The following is a 21,319-nucleotide window of genomic DNA, read 5'->3' as shown; positions in this document are numbered from 1 at the left end:
TTTTTGTTCTGTTTTTTTATGTTTCATTCATATCTTTCCAATTACCTAGCATCATTTTGAATAATTTCTTACAGGACTTTACCTACATATAATCCCTACACTGTTTTTATTCTTCTTACCATAGGACCCAAGAGTGGTCCAGTTTGCTTTTTGCAGGGGTAAAATTGAGGGCAACAATGTTGTATTTATTACTATACTTATAAGGCTCAGTATGCAACCTTTGTCTTCAGAATTTATTGTTTATGCCTGTATGTTTGTCTTTTTCTGTATGTCCTCAATTAAAAAATATAAAAAAAAATAAAAAAAACAGGAAAACTGATTTTTAAAGAGTAGACATGTGCAAGGCTAAATATTTAGTTTCGTTTCGTTTTCATTAGTTAAGTAAATAATTTCATTTTGGCAAATTAGTTTAGTTAAGTTTAAAAAAAAATGTGTTTAGGCATATTAGTTATGTTAAGTTAAATCTTTTTTTCGGATCCGTTCATTATTTTGAATCCATTCTTTATTTATATTCATTATTCTATTCTAAAGTTTAGCATAGAATAATGCATATGAATAAAGAATGGAATAGAAAAAACGAAAGGATCCTAAAAAAATATTTAACTTAACATAACTAATATGCCGCCGATTGCCGAAACAAAATTATCTAAAACCGTTGCTGCCACCGACACTAAATAAAGCTATTAACCCCTAAACCGCCGCCCCCCCACATCGCCAACACTAACTAAACCTATTAACCCCTAAACCGCCGCCCCCCCACATAGCCAACACTAACTAAACCTATTAACCCCTAAACTACCGTTCCCCGACATCACCGACACTAACTAAACTTATTAAACCCTAACCCGCTGTTCCCTGACATCGCTGACACTAACTAAACCTATAAACCCCTAAACCGCAGTTCCCCGACATAGCCGACACTAACTAAACCTATTAACCCCTAAACCGCAGTTCCCCGACATCGCCGACACTAACTAAACCTATTAACCCCTAAACCGCAGTTCCTGACATTGCCGACACTAACTAAAATCACTAAATAAACCTATTAACACCTAAAACGCTGTTTCCAAATATCGCCAACACTAACTAAACCAATTAACCGCTAAACCGCAGTTCCTCCGACATCGCCGACACTAACTAAACCTATTAACCCCTAAACCGCAATTCCCTGACATCGCCGACACTAGCTAAACCTATTAACCTCTAAACCACCGTACACCCACATCGCCAACACTAACTAAAACACTGAATAAACCTATTAACCCCTAAACCGCCGGACACCCACATCGGCAACACTAACTAAACCTATTAACCCCTAAACCGCCACCCCCCCCCACATCGCAAAAACAACCTACATTAACCCCTAAACCTAACACCCCCTAACTTTAACATAATTAAAATAGACCTAAATTAAAGTTACAATTATTAACTAACAGCTCTTTTGCTAAAAAATTACAACACTCCCTAACATTACAAACCCCCACCCCCCAAAACCCACAAAATAAATAAAAACCTAACTAAAAAAAAAATAATCTATCCATTGCCCTGAAAAGGGCATTTTTTGGTCCATTAAAATAAAAAAAGCCATAATCTAAAAACAAAAAACACCCCCAAAAATAAAATACCTAAAACTAACTGCAAAATCGCTACTCACAGTTGCTGAAGTCCGGTGAAAGATCTTCATCCCAGCCAATAGGATTCAAGCAACTTTCATTCCAATTGGCTGATTTACATTTTTCAACCAATATGAATGCAACGGTACCCCAATATAAAAGGGGTACCTTGCATTCAATCTTCAGTGTGCAGCGGCCATTTGCATGAAGAGGACCTTCAGCAACTGTGAGTACCGATTTTGGGGTTAGTGTTAGGTATGCATGAACTATTGAACTTCAAAAAAGATTTTATTTTAAATATTTAAACTACTGTTATAATAACAAATATGATTCGTGGCACTAGTTGGAAAGTGGACCTGGCACACACGCTGGCAGACAGGCAACTGCAATTAAATAACAATAGAAGACTGATGTAACAGTTTGTTTTTAAAAAAGTAAAAAAAAATGTTACAACACAGGCTGTCACTAGTAAACTAAAATGAAATAACACTAGAAGACTGATGTAAAAAAAAAAAAAAAAAAAAAATTAATATAATGTTTCACCAGATAGGAGTCGTGGACTGGCACTGAGGATGGAAGTAGGCAAAGTATATGCTGGCAGCCTGGCACACAGGACTGATGTTAAAAATTTTTTTTTTTTAATTTACACAAATGTTGTTACAACAGATATAAGTGGTGGAAAAAAGAGATATTTATCTGTGTCACACTATATGATGTGGGCCAGAAACACACAGGCCTGATGGAAAAAGAAATTAGATTACACTAGCTAAATGATTTAAATATTTTTTTTTTTACTTTAAAATAATGTAAAGCAGATATGAGTCGTGGCTGGTAGGTAGGGCAGCAATTAACCACACCGCAGTATGCTCTGTAAGTCAGAAACACACAGGCCTGATAGAAAATAAAATTAGATTACACTAGCAAAATTATTTAAAGTTTGTTTTTTTTTAATTTAAAAAAAGGTTAAGCACATATGAGTCGTGGCTGCTAGCCTAGGGAGGGCAGCAATTAACCACAGTATGCTCTGTAAGTCAGAAACACACAGGCCTGATAGAAAATAAAATTAGATTACACTAGAAAAATGATTTAAAGGTTGTTTTTTTTTTTTAATTGAAAAAAAGGTTAAGCACATATGAGTTGTGGCTGCTAGCCTTAGGTATGACAGCAATTAAACACAGTATGCTGCTGAGTAAGTCAGAAACACACAGGTCTGATAGAAAATGAAATTAGATTACACTAGCAAAATGATTTAAAAGTTGTTATTTTTTTAAATTTAAAATAAGGTTAAGCAGATATGAGTGGTGGCTGGCACAGAGCAATTAACTAAAACACTGAAAAAAACTGAAGTATATGCTGTGTGAGCCTGAGAGACACAGGCCTAATAGAAAATGAAAATAAATTACACTAGCAAAATAATTTCAAATTTTAGTTGGTTAAATTTAAACTAATGTTAAGCAGATATCAGTGGTGGCACTAATCACAGTATATGCTGTGAGCCTCACACACAGGCTGAAAGCCAGGCAAATGCAAATAAAAATACAAAGAAAAATAAAACGACTGAAGTTATAGCCCTAAAAAGGGCTTTTTGGGGTGCTGTCCTTGCAGCAGAGATGAGATGAGTCCTTCAGGACTGTAGTGGACACTAAATACACTAGCCTATCTATCTATTTCCCTATAATGGCAGCAGCAGCAACACAAAAGCTCCTCTCACTAAGAAAACAGGATCGTAATGAGTCTAAAATGGCTGCTGCCAAGAAGCTGGGAGGGTCTGTGAGGGAGTGTCTGCTGCTGATTGGCTCAAATGTGTCAGAAGGCTGTGACATACAGGGTCAAACTTTCCTCAATGATGACACATAGGGGGCAGATCGAACATTGCATATGTTTGCCCGCAGCAGCGAACGCGAACAAGCTATGTTCGCGGGGAACCGTTCGCGGGCAAACAGTTCGGGACATCACTATGCATAACCCAAATAAGGAGGAAAATTGGCAGCTGTGGATTGAGTGCTATTTTCTGTTACAAATGGACACTGAAGGGAGAGAAATCATTTTAAATAATTAGACAGTGAAGACTCCACATGTAATTTGAGGTACCCGGGCATTTACTTTGTCACATGCAGTGTTCTATGGGTTATAGTTAAGATGATGTATCGCCTTTAATTTGATTCAGTTAATAAATGTTGCCACCCTTCTTGTGGTTGCAGTTAGCAGAACAGCTATTTCATATAAAAACAGTGGCGTCACTAGGGTTGGTGTCACCCGGTGCAGCAAGTCATGGTGTCACCCCCCCCCCCCCCCGCCCACACACAAAAACACAGGCAAACACACATACAAACACTCAGACACACTTAAAAACATACTCAGATGCACACACAAACACTTGGAAACACACTCAGACACACACACAAAAACACACACACAAAAACACTGAGACACACAAAAACTCAGACACACACATACTAAATATGTAAACTGCACTGCATTAATTATGAAGCTCATGCCTAGAGCTGCTCCCTGGCTCAGCAGAACATCAAATGAAAGATAAACAGAGCACTCTAAAATAAATCACTGAAGAAAAGGTTTAGGCGCGCAAACTATGAAAATTCTGCTCTCTGACTCTGTTCCAAGTCTGTCAGTGCACATCCCTGGACCGCATGTCACTGAGCAGTGAGCACAGATAGGCAGGCAGGTTTAGGCTAGCAGCGCAACTTTGCAAGCCCCACGGCACACCCACAACATTCATAGTGAAATTGGGCAGGGGAGGAGCAAAGTACAAACAAGCAAAAGCAGCCGGGAAAACTATTTGTTGAAATTGCAGCACTAGCTCAAGGGGCAAAAAAATTGTGTGTCTACAACTTCCCCAGTCCCACTAATGTTCACAAATGCCAGCCTCTAATAAATTAATCTATGCATCTCAACATTGTATTTCTTTGAATTTCAATAAAATGTTTTTTTTTTTTGTGTCACCCCCTGGAGGGTGTCACCCAGGAGCGGCCCGCACCCCCCTAGTGACGCCACTGTATAAAAATATACTTAAAGGGATATGAAACCCAAAAATTTTCTTTTGTGATTCAGACAGAGCAAACCATTTTAAAAAAAGAGTTTTGAATTTACGTCTATTATCAAATTTGCTTCGTTCCCGTGATATTCTGTGTTGAAGAGATACCTAGGTAGGTATATGGAGCACTACGTGGTAGGAAATAGTGCTGCCCTCTAGTGCTCTTGTAAATTAATAACATTCTTGCAAAACTGCTGCCAAATAGTGCTTAAAAAATGGGCTAGGGCCTAAGCATACTCCCGTGATTTTCAACAAAAGATACCAAGAGAATGAAGAAAAAATTATAATAGAAGCAAATGATAAAGTTGTTTAAAACCACATGCTCTATCTGAATCATGAAAGAAACATTTTGGGTTTCATATCCCTTTAAGGGAACAATTTCACATACATTTTAAAGGGACATGAAACACATTTTTTTTCTTTCATGATTCAGACAGAGAATACAATTTTAAACAACACTCCAATTTAATTGTGTTATTTAATTTGCTTCATTTTTCAGATATCCTTTGTTGAAGAAATAGCAATGCCCATGGATGAGCCAATCACACAAGGCATCTATGTTCAGCAACCAGCCAGCAGCTACTATATAGATATGCTTTTCAAGAAAGGATATCAAGAGAATGAAACAAAATACATAATAGAAGTAAATAGGAAAGTTGTTTAAAATCGCATGCTCGTTCTAAATTATGAAAGAAAAAGTTTGGTTTTCATGTTCCTTTAAATTCTGAAGCTTGTATAACAAGTCATGTGAAATAGGAAAAAAACATTTTACAGTACACCATGACTTTAACATTCATAGGTTCTAATTCTTCCCATCAATGTAATAGGGCCCAAAGACAGAAATAGACTAACAGTTTTATTCTTGTGCTTGCTTATCTCTATGATAATGCAAAAGCAGCCTTTGAATTACTTGGGAAATATTTTCATGAAGCTCATGTATGCCATCTACTGGCTGATGTTGAGAATTTAAAGCTCACAATTTATGTACTGTCAACATCAAAACCATTTTGAAACTCTTATATATATATATATATATATATATATATATATATATATATATATATATATATATATATATATATATATATATATATATATATATATATATACAGGTAGCCCTCAGTTTACGCCGGGGTTAGGTTCCAGAAGGAATGGTTGTAAATCGAAACCGTTGTCAATTGAAATCCAGTTTATAATGTAAGTCAATAGAAAGTGAGGGAGTTAGGTTCCAGGCCCCTCTCAAAATTGTCATAAATAACACCTAATACATTATTTTTAAAGCTTTGAAATGAAGACTTTAAATGATAAACAGCATTATAAACCTAATAAAATAATCACACAACACAGAATATATAATTAAACTAAGTTAAATGAACAAAAACATTTACTAAACAGCATTATAAACCTAATAAAATAATCACACAACACAGACTTCACTTGCATTTTTCTTCAAACAGTTCTTTCTATGCATTCCAATCTGGACTGATTTATAGACAGGAAGATCTTGTTCCTTTGAAATCTGCTTGATAGCTCAGGTCTGGTTAAACTGATTCATTTCAGCTTGCTTGGCTTTGCTGCAACACAAGCGGACAGCTCCACCTACTGGCTATTTTAATGAATGCACTGCTTCTCAATGCTTTTCAATAGCAGTCACATGACTGGAAAAAAAGGTTGTTATTCTGAAACGGTGTAAATTGAACCGTTGTAAACCGAGGGCCACCTGTATAAATATATATATATATATATATATATATATATATATATATATATATATATTATGATACACCACACAAGCAATCAAACTTTAAAGTATTATTGGATACAAATGTTAAAGATGTTTGAATTGATACTAATACTAAATGCAGGTTATTATGTCCCTAAACAATAATTATACATTCGGGACAAGATGGCTGACAGTAAAGTCAAGGTGACTGGCTAAGAAGCTGTGGTATTTTAGAGGTGAAGGCGGATGGTCGGGAGCCCTATTTTTAAAGGTTTTGGTCATTTTATGAAGATTTGTCCCTGATGTTAAAAAAAAAAAATCAAGCAATAGGATTTTACATTGAAGTCATTTCTATTGCCTCATTTGAAAATCCAAATCAACCAATAGGATCAATGAACATTCCTATTGGATGATTTGATTTAAAGGGACATTAAACACAAATTGTAAGTTATATTATTATTATTATTATTATTATACTTTATTTATGAAGCGCCAACATATTCTGCAGCACTGTCCATGAGTACTATTCATTTAGATAAGACAATGATATAAAACTTGTAAGAGACAAGACAAAATTTACAAACACATACAGGAGGAATTGAGGGCCCTATTCCCGTGGGAACTTACAATCTAGAAGGGTAGGAGGTTGAGAAACAGGAGGTGAGGACTGCAAGATTGAGAAAGATGTGATGAGGTAAGTGGAATTAATTTATTATTGAGTTGGGTGGTAGGCTTCTCTGAACAAAAAAGTATTCAGGGAGCATTTAAAGGAAGAAAGATTAGGGCAAAGTCTGACAGCATGAGGGAGAGAGTTCCAGAGGGTAGGTGCTTCACGACATAAGTCCTGTAGTCTAGCATGGGAAGAGATGATAGTTGAAGATGCAAGGATCCGGTCATTGTTGGATCTTAGTGGGCGGACTTGAGTATACTTGTTTATTAGAGAGGATAGGTAGTGAGGAGCGGTGTTGAGGAGAGCTTTGTATGTAAGGGTGAGAATTTTGAATTTATTTCTGCTGTGAATGGGGAGCCAATGAAGGGACTCGCAGAGAGGTGCAGCAGATACAGAGCAATGGGAAAGGTGGATTAGCCTGGCAGAGGCATTTAGGATGGATTGAAGGCGGGAGAGGTGGGAAAGAGGAAGGCCAATAAGTAGGTTAATGCAGTAGTCAAGTTGGGAAATAACAAGGGAGTAGATTATTTGCTTTGTGGTGTTAGCGCTCAGAAAAGGGTGAATCTTGGAAATATTGTGTAGGTGGTTGCAGCAGGATATAGAAAGCAATTGGATGTGGGGGACGAAGGACAGATTTGAGTCAAGTGTAACTCCGAGGCAGCCAACTTGGGGTGATGAGGAAATGGTGATGCGGTCGACAGGGATAGAAAAGTCTGAAGTCGGCATAGAGCTTGAGGGGGGGATTAGAAGGAGCTCAGTCTTTGACATGTTAATCTTTAGGTGGTGAGAGGCCGTCCAGGAAGAGATACCAGATAAGCAGTCGCTGACAGGAGAAAGGACAGAGGGAGAGAGAGCAGGGGTGGAGAGGTAGATCTGGGTGTCATCAGCATAGAGGTGATATTTGAAGTCATAACTGTTGATAAGTTTACCCAGTGAAGAAATATAAATGTGGAAAATTAGAGAACCCAGAACAGATCCTTGAGGTACTCCAACAGACAGAGGCATTGGAGAGGAGGAGTCACCAGCAAATGACACAGAGAAAGACCTGTGAGAAAGATAGAAGTGAATCCAAGAAAGAGCAGTGTCACAGAGGCCAAAAGGGTCTGTAGGAGGCGGGGTGGTCAACGGTGTCGAAGGCAGCTGAGAGATCAAGTAAGATGAGTATAGAGTAGTGGCCAATACTATTAGCTGAGAGAAGATTGTAAGTAACCTTGTTAGGGCAGTCTCAGTTGAGTGTTTGGGGTGGAATCCAGATTGCAGTGGGTCAAGCAAGGAGTTGGTGGACAGGAAGTGGTTTAGGCGATTGTAAACTAGTTTTTCTAGGAGTTTTGATGTTAGTGGAAGCAGTGATATGGGGCGGTAGCTTTCAGGAGAATTAGGGTCGAGGGAGAGTTTTATATGATAATATACCTTCATATCTGAGACAAATGTTGCAATGAATAATCCAGCTATATTTATGAGTGTGGAGTGCCTGGATGGGCAGGGAGCACAATAAGTGGGTGGGTCAATGGAGGAGCACAAGAAGCTGGCAGTTCCCCCCCCTTTTTTTTATTCACAACAGGCGTGGGGGGTGAGGGGAACTGCAGGCAGACAAAGGAAGTAGGCAGGTTCAAGGGAGAGATAAGGATAGGAATAAGGGAGGGATTAGAAAATGAGTCAGGGATATTAGGGATTTACCAAGGCAGCATGATCAGTTCACAGCTTGTCTTCTTTCTTCACAGATCGCAGAAGCAGCTGGCCTTCGTGCCCCAGGTCACAGGATCATGGAGAGAAGAAGCAGGAAGCAAGTTCCACCAAGAAGGCTGCAGGACAGTATGCTCAACATACGGTTACCTAGGAGAAAGACAAGAATTTCAGGTGAGTTTTGTGCTAAAAAAACACAAGCAGGCCCTCCCAGGTTCCCTGCCCCCCCCTCTCTCTTCAGAAGCATCAAGCTCCGGTGAAAGTGAGGGTCCCTATGAAGCTGAAGGCCATTCCAGGTCCGCTTCCCCCTTTTCCCCCTCGGTTTCATCACAATATGGAGAATTAACTCCTTTACCCTCCCCTTCTTTCCCACCCGTTTCCGCTTCCCCCGGATCAGGCGCTTGGCAGGGAGACAGTACTCAGGCCTTAAATCAGGCCTATGGAACTCCTACTAGGCCTCGGCCCGGCCGACATCCATCCCAGCCTCCTCTTATCCTCCCCCTTGCCCTTCCAAGACCCCCCGCGCAGGCCTCGTAAGGGACCTGCATTACAAGCCTCCAACGGTGCTCCCTCCTGGGAGCAGGCATCCGAAGCAGATGGGGCACGATCGGCCACTTCAAAGATGGCGCCCGGCACTCAACCCCCTCCTCTTTTCCTGAAACGAACCAACCGGAAGTGTACGGATACGCACACGTCACTTCCGGTTGGCGGCCTTCACATTCGGCCGGCTGGGGAGCGGAGGACAACGGACGTTCCTCCGCTCCCTCCCCTAGTAAACGAGCAAGCTCTGGTCAGAGATTGGAGGAGGGGGTTCACTCCTCCATTCCCTCCCCTACAAAACAAGCAAAATATGTTAATCCCAGGGCCTCAAACAACATGGGGGTTAATGAGAATAAGGCCTCGGGCTAAACAAATTTCTCCAGACCAGGGGGCAATTCCGGTCCCAGATTAGTGGGCCATTCAGTTAGCAGTTTAGAACAGGCAGCAAGAGAGGGCACAGATAAGTGGGGTGATGAGGTGCCATGGGTCACCAGGGGGGACCCCCATAGTAGGGCCAGCGCTTACCATAGTCACCCCCTTTATATGAGCCACCAGGTGGCGGACAGGGGACATTATTATATCCCAGGCAGGGATCCCCCATCTGTTTCTTGGCATCCTTCCTTGGAGGCTATGCATTATTCACCCCCAGGTCCGTCCACATCCAGGGACCCCATTAGCAACCTACATCCCCCTTCCTACCCCCCTCCCTTCCCCCACCCGCTATCATTACAGGAAACGGCAGGATGGGCATCACCTAGCCACAATCAAGAACAAACACTAGGACATGGAAAGGAGGGCAGAGAACAAAGCAGCAGGAGCCGCAGCCAAGGAAACTATATGGTGGAACGGGCAGCAACTTCCAGGGACCTGAGTGAGTACAAAGAAATGTTTTTTGAATGATTTGATGGGGGAGGTAGTTCTAGTTCTGATTCAGAATCTAGTAGTTCTGATTCAGAATCGGAAGAGGGAGAGGGTAGTCAGCAGACATAAAATATTGAAAATGGTAAAGAAATTGAGCAAAAAAGGTAAGAGGGAGCATAGGAATGCACTAACAGCGAACAAATGTCCAAGGGAGTTTCATAATACCGGGGAGCCGGGTGCAGTGTTACCTAGTGCAGGGAACAGGCTAGGCGTACAATGCAAATTAGACCCATTATGGGAACATTTAAAACAGAAGATAATTAACAAAGCCAGACTTGGCCGGTATATGGATGTGTTTCAGTTGACAAAGGAGGCAGTGAAGGCCAAGGAAGCAAAAGGGGATAAAATGCATAAGAACGAGATACCTGGAAAGGATATTTTACAGTGGGTTAAAGGATTTCTCGTTTATCTCGCATGATACTTGAGGGACAGGCCGATGCAGGGGGAGAGCCTTATTAGGTACCTGCATACACCACTTTTGGGGGTCAGGCTTGGAGGGACTATGACACAGAATTTAGGAAGAAGCTAGGAAAGGCTAGTGTTAAGTACTTCGGTACAAAGGAATTAGATATGTGGACTCGATTGGTTAAGCCAGACAATAGTCAGAGGTTCAAACAGGCGTATACTAGCGGCAGTTACACAGGCGCAGCAGCTGAAGATAACATGAAAAAATATGTTGGGGGTATAATGACAAAAAATGCGACCTACAGAGTTGCGGTTTTAAGCATATTTGCAGGTACTGTAAGGGGGGCCATCCAGGGGTAGAATGCACAAGGCACAGCAAGCGGCCCTTACGGGCCATGCAGGGGAAGGGAAATACAGCTTAATTTCAGCTTACCAGTACCCGTTAGAGGTGGAAAGCAAAATACAAAAGGAAGTACAGTTAGGGAGAATGGTGGGGCCCTTTGTAACACCTCCGCTTAGGGATATGATAATAGGGGTGGTGCCTAAAAAAGAGGAAGGGAAGTTCAGGTTAATCCACCATTTGTCGGCACCCAGGGGTACCTATGTTAATGACGCAATAAATTACCAGATTTGTTCAGTGAAATACCAATCGTTTGACCAGGCTTTGGAAATGATAAAATCAATAGGCCCGGGTGCAGAGATGGCAAAAATAGACATAGAGTCAGCATTCAGACTTACTTCCATTGCATCCGGAGAGCTATAGATTGATGGGAATCAAGTTTAGGGACCAATACTTCTATGACCGTTGTTTACCAATGGGATGTTCGCTTTCGTGTGCATACTTTGAGGAGTTTAGTACGTTTATACATGATATGTTGGTAGCAAGAACAGGCAAGGGGACAGTAGCCCATTACTTAGATGATTTTTTGGTTGCTGGGAAGAAGGGAACAGAGCAGTGCAAATATTTAATGGTTCAGCTACAGACGTTATTAAACTTAATGGAAGTTCCTATAGCACACGAAAAAACTGAGGGACCAGTGACTTCCCTAGCATTCCTAGGGATTCAAATTGACACAGTGCACACAGGAATGTCGACTACCCATGGACAAACTTAAAAAGCTAGGGAAGAAGCTAGATCAGGCACACACAGTAGAGTACATGACACTTAAAGAAGTTCAGTCGTTGCTTGGGTTACTTAACTTCACTTGGAAGGTGATACCTATGGGCAGGGTTTTTAATAGTCGTTTAGAAAAGGCCACAGCAGGGTATGACAACCCTAGGAGTAGAATAAACATAACGGAAGAATTGAAGCAGGACTTGCAGATGTGGGCGGAGTTTGTAAGACAATTTAATGGGGTGTGGATTTGGCAGGATGGCCCACATTCAAACCAAGTGTTGCACCTATTCACTGATTCAGCGGGTTCACACGGGTTTGGTGCATATTTGGAGGGGCAATGGTGTGCAGAACAATGGCCGAAAGCATGGGTGGAAATAGGGGCGACGCGAAATCTCACACTCTTGGAACTTTTCCCCATAGTGTTGGCAGTAGAAATTTGGTACCAGCGATTAAGTAACAAGAGTGTCAGATTTTGGACAGATAATATGAGTGTTGTGCATGCCATTAACAACTTGGCATCAAAATCACAGCCAATAATTAAATTACTGAGGATACTGGTGCAGAGATGCATGCGGAGTAATATTACCTTCATGGCCAAACATGTGCTTGGGGTTCAAAATATATTAGCTGACGCATTATCACGGGGCATGTGGGACGTATTCTGGAAAGTAGCGCCTAAGGCAGAAAAGATTGGAATGGCTTGCCCATGCTATCTTTGGCAGGTGGTGGAGCAAAAGGAATCCTATGGGACCTGGTAAAGAGATCTGTGGCCGCCAGAACTTGGATCAATTATTCAAGGTACTGGGAGGAATGAGTGTCATTTTTTAAAGAGGGAGCAGGGCCAAGCAAACACGCTCCATGCCCTTTGTGAATACATGGCAGGGCAAAAGGAAAAAGGGGTCAAGAAGGGCCTCATGAACTCAAAGCTAGCGGCACTATCCTTTTTTAATCAGTGGAGGGGCTCAGAAGATTATACAAAACAGTTTATTATCAGAAAAGCCCTTAAGGGATGGGATAAAGGAGGCAATAGGCGAGATCAGAGGGAACCCATTACAAGGGAGAAGTTGGCATTAATAGGGAAAACGTTGCAAAGCATATGTAAAGATACATTTGAGGTCAAATTGTTCAAAGCAATATACGCCTTAGCATTTGCAGGGGCATTTAGGGTTAACGAGGTGGTAGCAAGAAATAAACGGGACCCGGAAGGGGATTACAGCTGAGTCATGTAAGTCTATACCCCAATTCGCTGATGGTGTATGTATGCAGGTCAAAAACAGATCAGGATGGGAAAGGGAGTTGGGTAGCGATTCAGAGGGAGAAAAATAGGGATATTTATCCTGTAAAAACATTGACCAAATATATGGGTATCAGGCCAAAAGGGTGGGCTCAATTATTCAAACATAAAGGAGGAGAACCAGTGTCGATCTTTCAATTCAGGAGAGTGCTGAAGTTGGCAGTCCAAGGACTGGGATGGGAACCAAGCAGGTATAACACCCATTCATTTAGGATAGGAGCGGCCACGTCGGCAGCATTAGGGGGTTCGACAGATGAACAGATTAATAAATTAGGCAGATGGAGTTCAGAGTGTTTTAGGAAACACATACGACCATAAAAAAAATAAAAAATAAAATTATATATTTGTTTAGATAGAATTTTATACTCACACTATTAGGTAGGAAGCATAGGTGTGTATGCATGTTTTCATTATGTTTATTTTGGTAATTATATCTCTTCTTTGTTTCCTGTCACACAGGTAAAGGGGTGAGGGCAGTGAGAGTTTGGATAATCGGGCACTCCTACATACACTGGGCAGCGGTTAAGGCCACAAGGGATAACAATCAGCAGCTGGGTTTCCACAATAGTAAAGTGTCAATAAGGTGGTTAGGGAAGAGAGGCATGAGATGGGAGCACTTGCCGCAGACCATTAACCAAGCAGCATTAAGGTGGGGGGACCCAGACATAATAGTCATTCATTTGGGAGGAAATGACATAGAATATTGGCAGAACCTCGACCTGATTGCGGCAGTGAAGTCGGATTTCAGATGGCTCGTTGCTCGATGGCAGCACATTAGGCTGGTGTGGTCTTCTATAATATCAAGACGGAATTGGTGGGGAGTAGAATGCCAGAGAGGAGGCTTTAGAGCTAGGAAACGCATCAATAGTGCCATTACACAGTTTATCACGACCTTACATGAGCCGGGAAGGCATACAGTGGCCAGACACAGGGAGCTCAGGGTGGAGAATGCGGAAATGTACAGGCCGGACGGGGTACATTTATCAGAGGCGGGATTAAACATCTTCATACAAAACATAAGGAACACCCTAGAAAACATGGTGAGTGGAGGTCACGAGTTGAGTGGTGCAGTCATTAATATAGAGAGGTGGCGGCAAAAGAGTCCCCTCTTTTTGTTTATATTGGTTTTGGTGGCGGTAATTGGCGGCCAGTGTTGGTGCATGGTTTGACCGAGTAACGCACAGGGCGTAAGTGGAAATATAGGTCTACGACCATGACGGGCGAGCCAGTAAAGTTTTCCACATGCACAATTTTTTTTAAATAAACCTCCATCTTTTTATCCATAGGATCTTTAAAAGAGCAACTATCCTTAATAGGAATAGTTGTTCTCTTGGCTAGAATAGAAAAAGCCCCTTCTACTTTAGGAACCGTGTGCCATGGCTCCACAATAGAGTCAGTGACTGGGAACATTTTCTTAAAAATAGGAGACGGGAAAAAGGATACCCCCGGCTTTTCCCACTCCTGAGTAATAATATCTGTAGCCCGATCTGGGACTGGGAATACTTCCTTAGAAGAAGGAACTTCAAAGTAATTATTACGTTTACTATACTTTTTAGCATTGACCACGACAGGAGTGTCCACGTCATCTAAAGTAGCCAAAACCTCCTTTAACAAAACACGAAGGTGTTCAAGCTTAAATCTGAAGGAACTTCCATCAGTTTCAGATGAAGGAATTACACTATCCGAATCCGAGATTTCACCCTTAGAAAGGTCTGAGGTATCTGATTTAAGAGGAAGAGCCATCTGAGACAAACTACTGTTATCAGAAACCTTGCCGTTTGAATTCCTCTTCCTCTTACGCTTTATCTTTAACATAGGAAAAGCAGCTAACGCTGCTGACACCGCTGTGGATACTTGTGCAGCAATTTCTGCTTTCAAATATGCTCCACTTAGAGCAATAGAGGAACCGCAGGGCACTGCATGTGATGCCATTGAGGCTTCGGACGTTACAGGAGAAGGCTGTGGTAGTATCTGAACAGCATCATCCTGAGAGACACATGAGGAACAGAATTGCATAGGTTAAGCAATCTGAGCTTCTAAACACAAAAGACATGCATTAAGCTTATCATGTTCCTGTTCTGTATCAGACATGATCACACTAAGAAACTCACATAAAAAATAAAAATGCCTTTATTAATGACCCTCTGCAAGGGAAAATATTGATACCCCACAGTAAACAGAGTAAACAAAATACTTAAAAAATGTTATACCTCAGGAAACCCCACACCTCAGTCTATCTGAGGCGCCTACCTGTCTACCAATTCCGGAAACTAATTTGGAAATAGATCCTCACTCTCTCTGCCACCCGCTGTAAAGACGAAGCCTAAAACAGAGGTCACGCTACTAGAAGCGCAAAATCAAATAACCAATTTCTTCCTGGTTACGCTATAGCGCAACAAACGTACTCTCCCCTGCTTGAGAGAGAAAGAATAAAATCTTAAAGGGACAGTAAACCCCAGAATTTTTGATGTCTAAAAAGGTAGATAATCCCTTTTAGTACCCATTTACCCAGTTTTGCATAACCAACACAGTTATAATAATATAAGATTCAAATACAAAAAGGAAAGATTATGGCAATGAAAAAAGCTCAAAAATAACTCCTGAAAGTGTATATAACAGTTCTTAGTGGTTGAGTAATAGTCCAGAGCTAGACCAAAGATAGAGCCAAATGTTGGTTTCTGTGAAAGTAATCCGTGTCCCACAAAAGTAATTAACTCCCAAAATAAAGGTATAATATCCAGGCTGGGAGGTCAGGTGACCAAATAGCTCAATTCGTCCTTGTATAGGCGGATAATAATGGGAGTCCAAAGTTAAATTAGCTTCATATTTATCAGTTCATGGAACAATGTAATACAAAAAGATTCTCTATCCAGGTAGAGCAGTCTCTCACTCACCCTCTGCCTAGTCCGGGTTTAAAGTATGTCCCTCACCAGTATGGAGGCGTCAGGTATGGCCCCGGCGTCTTCTACACTGGTTGCCGATTCGTCACGATGACGTCAACGCGCCTGCGTCTCGGGGGTGGGTCCTCCAAGTCCGACCAGGAGCTGAGTGCGTGACCAGCTATGGGGAAACGAAAACCACAGCGATGGCAATGAGGTGAGTAACGAGTAGGGCGTTCCTCCAAGAACAGAACTGTTCAGGTAGTTATTGCACAGGCAGTACGGTGACAGCTCTCAGCAGCCGTAGAATAAATACAAATAAGAAACAAAAACAAACACTGCTCAGGCGACCAAGGTGCTGTTATTAACAGTAGTGTTTATTCATCCAGTCAGGACATAGTCAGGCCAGGTGTTCTTTTCTTCTGACTATGTCCTGACTGGATGAATAAACACTACTGTTAATAACAGCACCTTGGTCGCCTGAGCAGTGTCAGTTATAATAATATACTTTTTACCTCTGTGATTACCTTTTATCTAAGACTCTGCAAACTGCCCCCTAATTTCAGTTCTTTTGACAGACTTGCATTTTTAGCCAATCAGTACTGACTCCTAGGAGCTTCACGTGCCTGAGCTCAATGTTATCTATGTGAAACACATGAACTAACGCCCTCTAGTGGTGAAAAACTGTCAAAATGCTTTCAGATAAGAGGCGGCCTTCAAGGTCTAAGAAATTAGCATATGAACCTCCTAGGTTTAGCTTTCAGCTAAGAATACCAAGAGAACAAAGCAAAATTGTTAATAAAAGTAAAATGGAAAGTTGTTAAAAATGACATGCCCTATTTAAATCATGAAAGTTTTTTTCTTACTTAACTGTGCCTTTAAGCAAACGGGCTGCTTCTGAGTAAATAACAGAACACACACCGGGCCTCATATAAAAATAAGTCCTAAATCAATTGAATAAATTAATTAATTCCCCTCAAATGGCTGAGAAAGCAAATAGATAAGAGCCTTTAAAAATTAACCCTTTCTATCCTGAAAGGGTACAAAGTCTCAGTCACAATGCCCTGCTCCATGCCCATCAATCCTTACAAAAGGATTATCTGTCCCAAAAAAGATAAATGCAGATAATACTGTAAGTGCAAAGTCTCCCCATCCTGGAAGAAAATAGGCACTTACCTGCCAAATCAGCTGTCCGGCATATAGACAGCTATCAGGTATGTAGGAAAGAAACATGTAGGAAAGAAAGGACAGAATCACATACTCTGATTTTCTATAATAGGGCAGAACAAATGTTAGGAAAAATTTAGTAAGCCCCCCCTTACAATTCCTAACTGCTTAAAAGCCACCACTGCCCTTGTTAAAAAGACTAACATGGAGTACGGCTAGACCCAAAAAAATCTTGTTGTAATAAAATAAAATTTTCTTCAGACACCAAAAACTTCACCTTCTCCATTGACAGAGGCAAAGAGAATGAATGGGGGTTTGTGGGTAAGGGAGTAATACTTAACAGTTTTAACTGTGGTGCTCTTTGCCTCCTCCTGCTGGCCAGGAGTGATATTTCCAACAGTAATTGATGATCCCGTGGACTCACTGTGTCTTAAGAAAGAAATAGCAGTAAATAGTGGTGGTGTAGCAGTTTAGGAGTTAATAGTGAGAAGGATTTTTTTTTTGCACTGGCATCTAGCAGTTCAGGGGTTAATATTGGGGTATTGTTTTCAATATGGTTATGTCAGTTAGAGGGTTAATTGCAATGGAGTTGCTAAGGGGATGTAGTGGTGGGACAGGGGCATAACTAAACCTCACTGGGCGCCAAACTGTGATTGCAGGACCAGATGACCCACCCGGAACTGAGACACCTGTAGTTATGCCCCTGTGGTAGGGGTTAATTGTTATGGGAGTTATGGTGGTTAGAGCATTAATTGGGGCTTCTTTTGTGACTATGGAATGTGCTAATTTACTCAAATGTGTGAAACAAGTCTTTGGTTACATCAGTTAACCAATAAACAATAATAAGTTAGGTTCTCTCCAATTACAATTTCTTTTTTCAAATCCCTGTGTTACAGTCTGGGGCTTCTTTAGATAGTGAGGGATTTCATTATAGATCCAATATAGCTTACTGAGTTACTGAACAGATTTCCCAGGATAAAAAAGAAATATAGAAAGATTTTTATTTCTGAAGAGGCCAATAATATCTTAGTGAATCCTGACCACTAGAATGCATGAAATAGTTTGTTACATGTCTTACCTTAAAAAAACATATCCAATTGCATTGCATTATATATGAATTGTATATATCAGCAATTAATTATTGCAAAAGCTCTGCACACAAAACACATATTTGAAATGCATTTAAACTTTGCATTGGTTTGTAAGTCAATGAAGTTTCCTGTGAAAATCTTCTGGAGTGTTTTTCCTCCTTTGCTGCTGCCTATTAGGTACAGATATAAATCAACTTTCACACTGATCTAGCAGTTACTGTTTAGTATGTAGGGTTACCAGCCATACTCCACAAAAATACTGGATAGTCTGTTGGTGACTTTGCAAAATGTTAAAGGGACAGTCTACTCTAGAATTTGTAATGTTTAAAAAGCTATATAATCCCTGTATTCCCCATTCCCCATTTTTGCATAACTAACACTGTTATATTAATATACTTTTTAAATCTGTAATTACCTTGTATCTAAGCCTCTGCAGATTGCCTCCTTATTTCAGTTCTTTTGACAAACTTGCACTTTAGAAAGTCAGTTATGACTCCTAGGTAACTCCACGGGCATGAGCACGTTATCTATATGTCACACATGAACTAACACCCTCTAGCTGTGAAAAACAGTCAAATGCATTTAGATAAGAGGCGGCCTTCAAGGGCTTAGAAATTAGCATATGAGCCTACCTAGGTTTAGCTGTCAACTAACAATACCAAGAAAGAAAAGCAAATTTGATAATAAAAGTAAATTGGAAAGTTGTTTAAAATGGTGTGCTTTATCTGAATTATGAAAGTTCAGTTTGGACTAGACTGTCCCTTTAAGAAGGATCACACAATGCCTCCCCAAAACACTCTACCTTAATCCCCACTCTTTAACCCACCATGTATATTTTTCACAACTGAGCAGTCATTTTACCCCTTGGCTTCCAGTAACATAAAAATAAATAATTGTACTTCTTTGGCTGTTGGAACACATGTAAACAGAAGTCATTTGACCCCTTAACTGCCCCTCAATTATTTCTGCTCCATATTTGTAATGTGTTAAGGCATAGGAGCCATTTTACATTTAGTTAACACACTTTAAATAAACTGGACATTTAAAGGGACAGTCTAGTCAACATTAAAGTTTCATGATTCAGATAGGGCATGCTATTTTAAACAACTTTAGAAACAGTCACCTAGATTACGAGTTTTGCGTTAGAGGCTGTGCGGTGCTAACAAGCAGTTTATGCTCACCACTCACTTACAGACAACGCTGGTATTACGGGTTTTTACAAACCCGGCATTAGCCGCAAAAAAGTGAGCAAAGAGCAAAATTTTGCTCCACATCTCACCTCAATACCAGTGCTGCTTACGTTGAGCTGGCTAAACGTGCTTGTGCATGATTTCCCCATAGGAATCAATGGGGAGAGCCGGCTGGAAAAAACCTAACACCTGCAAAAAAGCAGCGTAAAGCTCCTAACGCAGCCCCATTGATTCCTATTGGGAAATAAAATGTATGTCTACACCTAACACCCTAACATGAACCCCAAGTCTAAACACCCCTAATCTTACTCTTATTAACCCCTAATCTGCCGCCCCCGACATCGCCGACACCTACATTACATTATTAACCCCTAATCTGCCGCACCGGACACCGCCGCCACTTACATTATACTTATGAACCCCTAATCTGCTGCCCCCAACATCGCTGAACCCTACATTATATTTATTAACCCCTAATCTGTTGCCCCCAATGTCGCTGCAACCTAACTACATTTATTAACCCCTAATCTGCTGCCCACAATGTTGCCACCACTATAATAAAGTTATTAACCCCTAAACCTAAGTCTAACCCTAACCCTAACCCTAACCTCCCCTAACTTAAATATAATTTAAATAAATCTAAATAAAATTACTACAATTACCTAAATTATTCCTATTTAAAACTAAATACTTACCTATAAAATAAACCCTAAAATAGCTACAATATAACTAATAGTTACATTGTAGCTAGCTTAGGGTTTATTTTTATTTTACAGGCAACTTTGTATTTATTTTAACTAGGTACAATAGTTATTAAATAGTTATTAACTATTTAATAACTACCTAGTTAAAATAAAGACAAATTTACCTGTAAAATAAAACCTAACCTAAGTTACAATTACACCTAACACTACACTATAATTAATGAAGGTTCCTTTAAATGACGTCATCCAAGATGGCGTCCCTTCAATTCCGATTGGCTGATAGAATTCTATCAGCCAATTGGAATTAAGGTAGAAAAATCCTATTGGCTGATGCAATCAGCCAATAGGATTGAAGTTCAATCCTATTGGCTGATCCAATCAACCAATAGGATTGAGTTGGCATTCTATTGGCTGTTCCAATCAACCAATAGAATGCCAGTTCAATCCTATTGGCTGATTGCATCAGCCAATAGGATTTTTTCTACCTTAATTCAGAATTCTATCAGCCAATCGGAAATTGAAGGGACGCCATCTTGGATGACATCATTTAAAGCAGGGTTCGCCAACCTTTCGGACCTCAGGGACCACTAAACTTACAATTTTGAATCCCATGGACCATGATTTTTTTTTAAAAAAGGTACAAACCTCTATAATGTATGTGTGTGTGTGTATATATATATATATATATATATACACACACATACATATATATATATATATATATATATATATATATATATACAGTATATATATATATATATACACACACACATAATAAGATCTTTTTATATATACTTTAATTCCACTATTTCAAGCCAAGACTATACCAACCTCTTTTGACTTTAGAATGGAAGCATTTTCCTCTGAGCAGCGATATGGGTGAGAGGAGTTAAAAATACAATCTAGCTACGCAAGTTGCCCAGTACTATGCAACGTGTGTAGGAAGATTGTAATTTAACTCCTCCGTTGGTTTTCACTGATGTCCAGCCAGTCACTGTAGGGAGTTGCAGCACAACGGGGGTAACACCATCAGTGGAGATGAATTCCTGCTTGATGGTGTCAAGGACCACCAACATCTTCTCGTGGACCACCAGTGGTCCACGGACCACTGGTTGGCGACCGCTGATTTAAAGGAACCTTCATTCAGTCGCCGGATGTCGTTAGAAGAGGATGCTCCACGTCGGATGTCTTGAAGATGGACCCGCTCTGCGCCGGATGGATGAAGATAGAAGATGGATGAAGACTTCTGCCCGTCTGGAGGTCCACT

Source organism: Bombina bombina, unplaced genomic scaffold, assembly GCF_027579735.1.
Source record: "Bombina bombina isolate aBomBom1 unplaced genomic scaffold, aBomBom1.pri scaffold_459, whole genome shotgun sequence".
Classification (NCBI taxonomy): domain Eukaryota; kingdom Metazoa; phylum Chordata; class Amphibia; order Anura; family Bombinatoridae; genus Bombina; species Bombina bombina.
The sequence above is the reverse complement of the archived record's forward strand: the minus strand, read 5'-3'. Positions refer to the sequence as shown.